The sequence below is a fragment of the Bubalus kerabau genome, chromosome 16 (assembly GCF_029407905.1).
Source record: "Bubalus kerabau isolate K-KA32 ecotype Philippines breed swamp buffalo chromosome 16, PCC_UOA_SB_1v2, whole genome shotgun sequence".
Lineage (NCBI taxonomy): Eukaryota > Metazoa > Chordata > Mammalia > Artiodactyla > Bovidae > Bubalus > Bubalus kerabau.
Genome location: NC_073639.1, coordinates 43172853 through 43180879, shown reverse-complemented (window position 1 = coordinate 43180879; position 8027 = coordinate 43172853). Strand labels below are relative to the sequence as shown.

General features: G+C 37.8%; 1 pseudogene; it reads left to right on the top strand.

Moving 5' to 3' along the window:
- Positions 1–267: 267 nt before the first annotated feature.
- On the top strand, positions 268–4011 carry LOC129630333 (heterogeneous nuclear ribonucleoprotein A1-like; annotated as a pseudogene).
- The last annotated feature ends 4016 nt before the right edge of the window (positions 4012–8027 follow it).

The following is an 8027-nucleotide window of genomic DNA, read 5'->3' as shown; positions in this document are numbered from 1 at the left end:
TTTTAAATTTCTGTTTTTTTAATATCAAAACTGGCTTAATTTCCACCAGTTGCTTATGGTGCAACCCAGAGCTAGAGCAGGTTGAGTAATATTCCATTGTGTGTGTACATATACATGCAGTATGTATTGTTTCCATATTCTGGCTATTGTACATAGTATTGCTACAAATATTAGGGTGCACGTATCTTTTCAAGTTAGAGTTTTCATCTTTTCCAAATATAAGGGCAATTTTTAGTAACTTTTCTATTTTAGGAAATTTCTAGATTTATGGAAAAGGTATAAAGACAGTATAGAGAGTTCTTTTATAGTCTGCATCTTATTTCCCTGATTGCTAACATCTTATCTGTGTCTGAAATATTTGTTGTATTAGTGAATTAGTATTGATGGAATATTATTAATTCAAGACCATATTTTTAAAACTTCTTTAATTTTTTTCTTATGCTGTTCTATCCCAGGATCCAGTGCAAGATGCTATGTCAACATTCAGTAGCTGTGTTTGCATGGAATACTTTTGGCTGTGACCATTTCTCAGACTTACCTTGTTTTCAAGGACCTTGACAATTTTGAATAGTACTGGTCAGATATTTTGTAGAAAGTGGTTCAGTCTGGGTTTGTCCTACTTTTTCTATTTCCCATGAATAGACTGAGGATATGTGTCTTTGGAGAAAAGTTACAGATAAAGTGACATTTTCATCAAATCACATCAAGGATAAGTATTCTCAACATGATTTATCATTGTTGATGCTAACCTTGATCACATGGCTCAGATAATATTTGTCCACCACAGTTTCCAAATTAATTACTCCTTTGCCCCCTTTTCATCCTGTATTCTTTGGAAGGAAGTCACTAAGGACAGGTGGGAGGGAAGGATGTGATGTTCTACCAGCTCCACCATATTAAGGGCAGAGTATCTACGTAAATTATTTGGAATTCTTCTACACTGGGCATTTTTTTATTCTCAGTAATTTATTTATTTACTCAATCATTTATTTAGATGAGTATGGACTCAAGGTATTTATTTTATGCTTTGAGCCATAATCCAATAATGTGTTATTTGCTTAATTGTTAGAATGGTTCCAGTTTTGGCCATTGGGAGCTTTTTCAATTGATTTCTGTTCCCCTTTTACATGCTCCCATTGGTGTGTGTATGTGTGTGCATGTGTGTGTGTGTGTGTGTGTGTGCACGCACATGTTTAATATAGCATTTCCTACTTTTTGGATTAATTATGCTCCAGGCTCATATTGTGTATTCCCCAGGCCTAGAATCAACCATTCTTTTCAAGGAGCTCTGGTTCTGTGCTGGATGTGTTCATTGCACCTAAGTCTTCCCAGGCAACATTTTGCTCTAAGTATTGCTGAATCTCTCCATCTGTATTTATGTTAAATTGAACATAAGTTCACGCTGGAGGCACCACATCCAATCCATAACCATATGGGTTCTTCTAGCTACTCCCCTTGCTTCTATGTAAACTTCCCCCTGCCCCAACAGTGAGGCTCCTGGCTCTGTCATTTGGCATCCATTTACCTATCTCTTCAATTCCAGCATAATCTAGGGTTTCACAATTATCAACCTATACCCCTGCAAGAAACAATGCTACCCACTGGAGTGCAGTGCTTACATGCAGTTTCTTTTTTTTCTCCACTTATTTCCAAAGTTGCTTACATCAGAACATTTTCCATACCCTTCTCTGAGAGGTTGGGGGTTCCCTGGTGGTTCAGATGGTAAAGAGTCTGCCTGCAATGTGGGAGACCCAGGTTCGACCCTTGGGTCAGAAAGATCCCCTGGAGAAGAAAATGGCAACCCACTCCAGTATTCTTGCCTGGAAAATTCCATGGACGGAGGAGCCTGGTAGGCTACAGTCCATGGGGTCGCAAAGAGTTGGACATGACTGAGAGACTTCTCTTCACTTCTCTGAGAGTTTATATTACACATTTGTAATACAGCTAGATTCTCTTGCCACAGTTTGCATTCCATTTTGGGATCCCTGACCTCCTTGAATTTTTGTTTGTATATATTAAAGTTCACTTCCTGTGGTGAAAGATTCTATGAGTTTTGACAAGTACATAGTAATATGTGTCTGACACTATAGTATCAAGCAAAATAGTTACAGCACTAAAAATTCCTGTGTGCTTCAACCAATCAACACTTCCCTCATCCCAAGACTCTGACAATTACTAATCTGTTTTCCTTCTCCATAGTTTTGTCTTTTTCAGAATGTCATGTAAATTGAATCATAAAGTATGCTGCCTTTTCAAGACTAGCTTCATTCACTTAGTGATATTCTTACAATTCATATATGTTGTTTTTTGGGTTGATAGTTCATCCATTTATATCACTGGGTAATATTCCATTATACTAGTATACCATGGTTTATTCATTTATTCATCTATTCAAATACATTTAGGTGGCTACCAGTTTTTAATGGTGGTTAGTAAAGCTGATTTATAATTCATTCATGTGCAGATTTCTGCATAAGTTTCAAATCAGTTGGGTAAAACTGGAGTTATTCTCTAGCAAGCTATGTTTAGCTTATAAGAAACTGCCAACATATATCTCAAAGCAGTTGTAACATTTTGCTTTCCCACCAGCAATAAATGGGAGTTACTGTTGGTCCACATATTCATCAGTGATGGATACTGTCAGAGTTTAGGTTTTAGCCATTCCAGTAGGTGCACAGTAGTATGTCATTACTGTGTAATTTCTATTTCCTTAAAGATACATGACATTGAGGATGTTTTCATATGCTTATTTGCCACCTGTATATTTTGTGGTGAGTTCTTTATTCAGTTTTTTGCTTATTATTGTTTTCTTAGTATAAAGTTGTTTTCTTAATATAGAGGACTGAGACACTTTATTATTATGTAATTTTGTATATTTTGGATATTAGTCATTTATTAGCTAAGTGATTTGCAAATGTTTTTTTAAACTGTGATTTTTTCATCCTAACAGTGTTTTTTTGCAGAACACTGCTTTTTAAATTTTTTAAAAAAATTAAATAAATTCCACTTTTTGCCTGTGGATGCTGCCGGGTAAGCATCACTGAAGCCTCTCCCTCTCCACTGCAATCAAGTCTAAGTCAGAGTTTCCCAAAGAGTCCGAACAGCTGCAGAAGTTCTTCATTGGAGGACTGAGCTTTGCAACAACCAATGAGAGTCTGAGGAGCCATTTTGAGCAATGTGGAATGCTCACAGACTGTGTGGTAATGAGGCTTCCAAGCACCAGGTGCTCCAGAGGCTTCAGGTTTGTCACACAGGCCACTCTGAGGGAGGTGGATGCGGCCATGAATGCAAGACCATACAAGGTAGATGGAAGAGTTGTGGAACCTAGGAGGGCCACCTCCAGAGAAGATTCTCAAAGACCTGGTGCACACTTAACTGTGAAAAAGATGTTTGTTGGTGGCATTAAAGACAACACTGAAGAACATCACCTGAGGGGTTATTTTGAACAGTTTGGTAAAATTGAAGTGGTTGAAATCATGACTGACTGAGGCAGTGGCAAAGAGAGAGGCTCTGTAACTTTTGATTACCATGACTCCATAGACAGGATTGTCATTAGAAATACTACACTGTCAATGGCCACAACTGTGAAGTAAGAAAAGCCCTATCTAAGCAAGAGATGGCTAGTGCTTCATCCATCCAGAGAGGTCGAAGTGGTTCTGGAAACTTTGGTGGTGGTCATGAAGGTAGTTTTGTGCGAATGATAACTCTGGTCATGGAGAAAACGTCAGTGGTTGAGGTGGCTTTGGTGGCAGCCATGGTGGTGGTGGTGGATATGGTGGCAGTGGGGATGGCTAGAATGATGGAAGCAGTTTTGGAGGTGGCAGGAAGCTACAAGGATTTTAGTAATTACAACAATCAGTCTTCAATTTTGGACCCATGAAAGGAGGAAACTTTGGAGGCAGAAGTTCTGACCCCTATGATGGAGGTCAATGCTTTGCTAAACCATGAAACCAAGGTGGCCATGGTGGTTCCAGCAGCAACAGTAGCTATGGCAGTGGCAAATGGTTTTAATTACTGCCAGGAAACCAAGCTTAGCGGGAGAGGAGAGCCAGAGAAGTGACAGTTTCTCCACCAAAGCAGGTTGTAAATAAATTTCAAATGGAGCCTGGCATCACCCTGAAGGAATTCTAACTTCATACTGTTGGGATAGTTTATCAAGATGGCTTCAGAGTAGACAAACTTTACATAGCACATTAAAAAAAAGAGATATACATGTATTCAATGTCATGATCAGCCTATTACATTTAGCAATCAACAGCATGGGTGCAAAAAAAAAATCGACATTAAAACCCTTTGTTGAAATGCTTTACCCTTTCCACAGAACAGAAAATGAAATAACCTGTTATACAACTGGTCACAAGTATAGTCCTCAAGTTTTTTGCCCATACACATGACTATTGTCTAAAGCATTTCTTCTTTGTAGCAGCTAGGCCCTGCCACAGATTTGTGAACTCAGCCAGGGAATGAAGCTTGTGTTTCATCCATTATTATGTGTAAACAAAAAAGATTTAATACCCTCAAAAAATTAGTAAATTCCAAATTATACATATATTTTTCTTCTATGGGTTTGCTTTCAGTGTTGCGTTATATCTAAAAACATATCCCTAAATTGCAAGTAATGCAGAGTTTTTCCTATGTATTCTTCTAGACGTTTTGTAACTTTGCATTACATTTAGGTCAATGGTATATTTTGAATTAATAAGTATGGAAAATGTGAGATCTATGTCCAGTTTCTTTATTATTTTTTCTTTATTTATTTAAAAATATGGGGGCTTATTGTTATTCCAGCACCATCAACGGAAGACTATAATTGTGTTATATTTGTTATATTGCCTTTTTGCTTTTGTCAAAAATCAGTTGGCTTTATCTGTGTGGGGCTATTTCTAAGTTCTCTGTCTATTCCATTGGCTATATGTTTATTCTTTCACCAATGCCATCCTCTCTAGATTACTGTTGCATGATAGTGAATCTTGAAATTGAGTGTTTGCTTTCCTACTGTACATTTATTGGAAGTGGTTTGTTGTTACCACCAAAAAAAGTGCTAGTATTTTGATAGTGTTGTATTAAGCCAATATATCAATTTGGGAAAAAAACTGACTTCTTTACTACTAAGAAAAGTAGTAGTTGAGTTTTCCAATCCATGAACACAAAATCTTTCCATTTACTTAGCTTTTTTTTTATCAGCATTTTTTGCTTAAAATTTTTGTTACAATTGTAAATGGAATTTTAAAATTTAATATTCCAGTTTCCTTTGTTGATATATAGTAAATCAACTGATTTTTTAAAAACATACTGACTTTATATCAGCTACCATGCTGTATTCATTAATTATTTTTCACTGTCTATTCATTTTATTGGTTATTTTTCAGGCTATCTACACAGACAGTCTATCACCTTTGAGTAAAAACTGTTTCATTCTTTCTCTTAATTTTGTGTATCTTAATTTTTCTCTTCCTCATCTTATTGAATGTTAGGACTTCCAATACAGTGCTGAAAAGGAACTCAGAAAGAAGATATTCTTGTCTTACCCCTGAATTTATGTGAAAAGAGTTAGTCCTGCTCCACAAAAGATGATATTAGTTATTATTTTTTTTTATTTTTTTTGTTTTCTTTCCATTTTATTAATTTTTTTTTAAACTTTACACTATTGTATTGGTTTTGCCAAATATCGAAATGAATCCACCACAGGTATACATGTGTTCCCCATCCTGAACCCTCCTCCCTCCTCCCTCCGCATACCATCCCTCTGGGTCATCCCAGTGCACCAGCCCCAAGCATCCAGTATTGTGCATCGAACCTGGACTGGCGACTCATTTCATATATGATATTATACGTATTTCAATGCCATTCTCCCAAATCATCCCACCCTCTCCATCTCCCACAGAGTCCAAAAGACTGTTCTATACATCTGTGTCTCTTTTGCTATCTCGTATATAGGGTTATTGTTACCGTCTTTCTAAATTCCATATATATGCGTTAGTATACTATATCGGTGTTTTTCTTTTTGGCTTACTTCACTCTGTATAATAGGCTCCAGTTTCATCCACCTCATTAGAACTGATTCAAGTGTATTCTTTTTAATGGCTGAGTAATACTCCATTGTGTATATGTACCACAGCTTTCTTATCCATTCATCTGCTGATGGACATCTAGGTTGCTTCCATGTCCTGGCTATTACAAACAGTGCTGCGATGAACATTGGGGTACACGTGTCTCTTTCAATTCTGGTTTCCTCAGTGTGTATGCCACTATGGAGAACAGTGTGGAGATTCCATTTTATTAATTTTTTAAAAATTGGAGTATAATTGCATTACAATGTTGCGTTTTTTTCTTTAAATATGTATAAATTTTGTTAAGTTGTTATATTTCTAGTTTTCTTTTAAAGTTTTTATTATAATTGATTACTTTTCTCAAATGGTTTTCTGCAATTATTTCTGCAATTATTCCATAAAAAGTTATAGAAGGACCCCAAAGGAATATTTGGTGAACTCAGAATTTCCTTACTAACCATTTAATGTGCAGGGATCAGCAGTAATAACTTCCCTCCTTAGTGGCTAATAATGGTAATATATGTCTTCTTTCTTTTCCTTATCTAGCCTGCATAGAGGTATCAATTTTATTGATTTTTCAAAAAAACAGCTTTTGATTCAGAGTTTTTTTTTTTTAGTTTTACTGTTTTTGAATCCATTGATTCTTTTGTTCTAATTTTTCACTATTTCTTTTCCTCTTATTGTTTTAGAGCTTTGTTTTGTAGTTTCCTAAAGGTGTGGCCAGTGTACTTTCTGCAAAATCAAGTTGTATAATGATATATGTGATGGGGGTTCTGATACACACCTGGGATTTGACATTGCTTTAGTGATGCAGAAGGCAGAGGGGACAGCAGTCATCAGCTGCCTCTGATATTTCAACCTTAGGTAATAGACCAACACGGATCATGTTGCTAAGAGTGTAGATGAGGAAAACAGAGGGCTAAGAACAAATTAAAGGTCTGTATAAAGTTAATATGGAGAAGGCAATGGCACACAACTCCAGTACTCTTGCCTGGAAAATCCCATGGATGGAGGAGCCTGGAAGGCTGCAGTCCATGGGGTCGCTGAGAGTTGGATACGACTGAACGACTTCACTTTCACTTTTTACTTTCATGCATTGGAGAAGGAAATGGCAACCCACTCCAGTGTTCTTGCCTGGAGAATCCCAGGGACGGGGGAGCCTGATGGGCTGCTAGACGTCTATGGGGTCTCACAGAGTCGGACACGACTGAAGCGACTTAGCAGCAGCAGCAGTAGCAGCAGCATAAAGTTAATATGTTTTCAAAGGCACATTCAACTTCTAAGTCCTTTTGAGAGAAAGGACCATTCTGCTCATGACTTCCACATATTCCTGCTGATACAACAGTTCCAGGATGGTATCAGAGTTGAATCATTACTTAGTGAATTCACGACTTCAGACCATCCAGAGGATGAGTAGAATCCTCAGTTAACCATGAATGCACAACAATCTGAACTGAGCAGAAAAAGGTCCTTCCATAGAAACGATGCTATTCATGGCTGCCATGATTTTGCTACCACGAGCTGATTTACAGGACCATGTGACAGTGTTATATATTTACATAGATGTAGAATAGAATAAGGAGAAGGCAAAGGCACCCCACTCCAGTACTCTTGTCTGAAAAATCCCATGGATGGAGGAGCCTGGTAGGCTGCAGTCCATGGGGTCGCTGAGAGTTGGACACGACAGAGCGACTTCACTTTCCCTTTTCACTTTCATGCATTGGAGAAGGAAATGGCAACCCACTCCAGTGTTCTTGCCTGGAGAATCCCAGGGACGGGGGAGCCTGGTGGGCTGCCGTCTCTGGGGTCGCACAGAGTTGGACACGACTGAAGCGACTTAGCAAGTAGCAGAATAGAATAAAGTTCAAAACTCTGATTAAGACAACAGTCTGGATGTCTCCTGGGGCTATCATTGCTGAGGTCTTATTAATGCTGGCTCCTCACTCCACCTCAACAGAGGATGTGTGCTTTCACTGT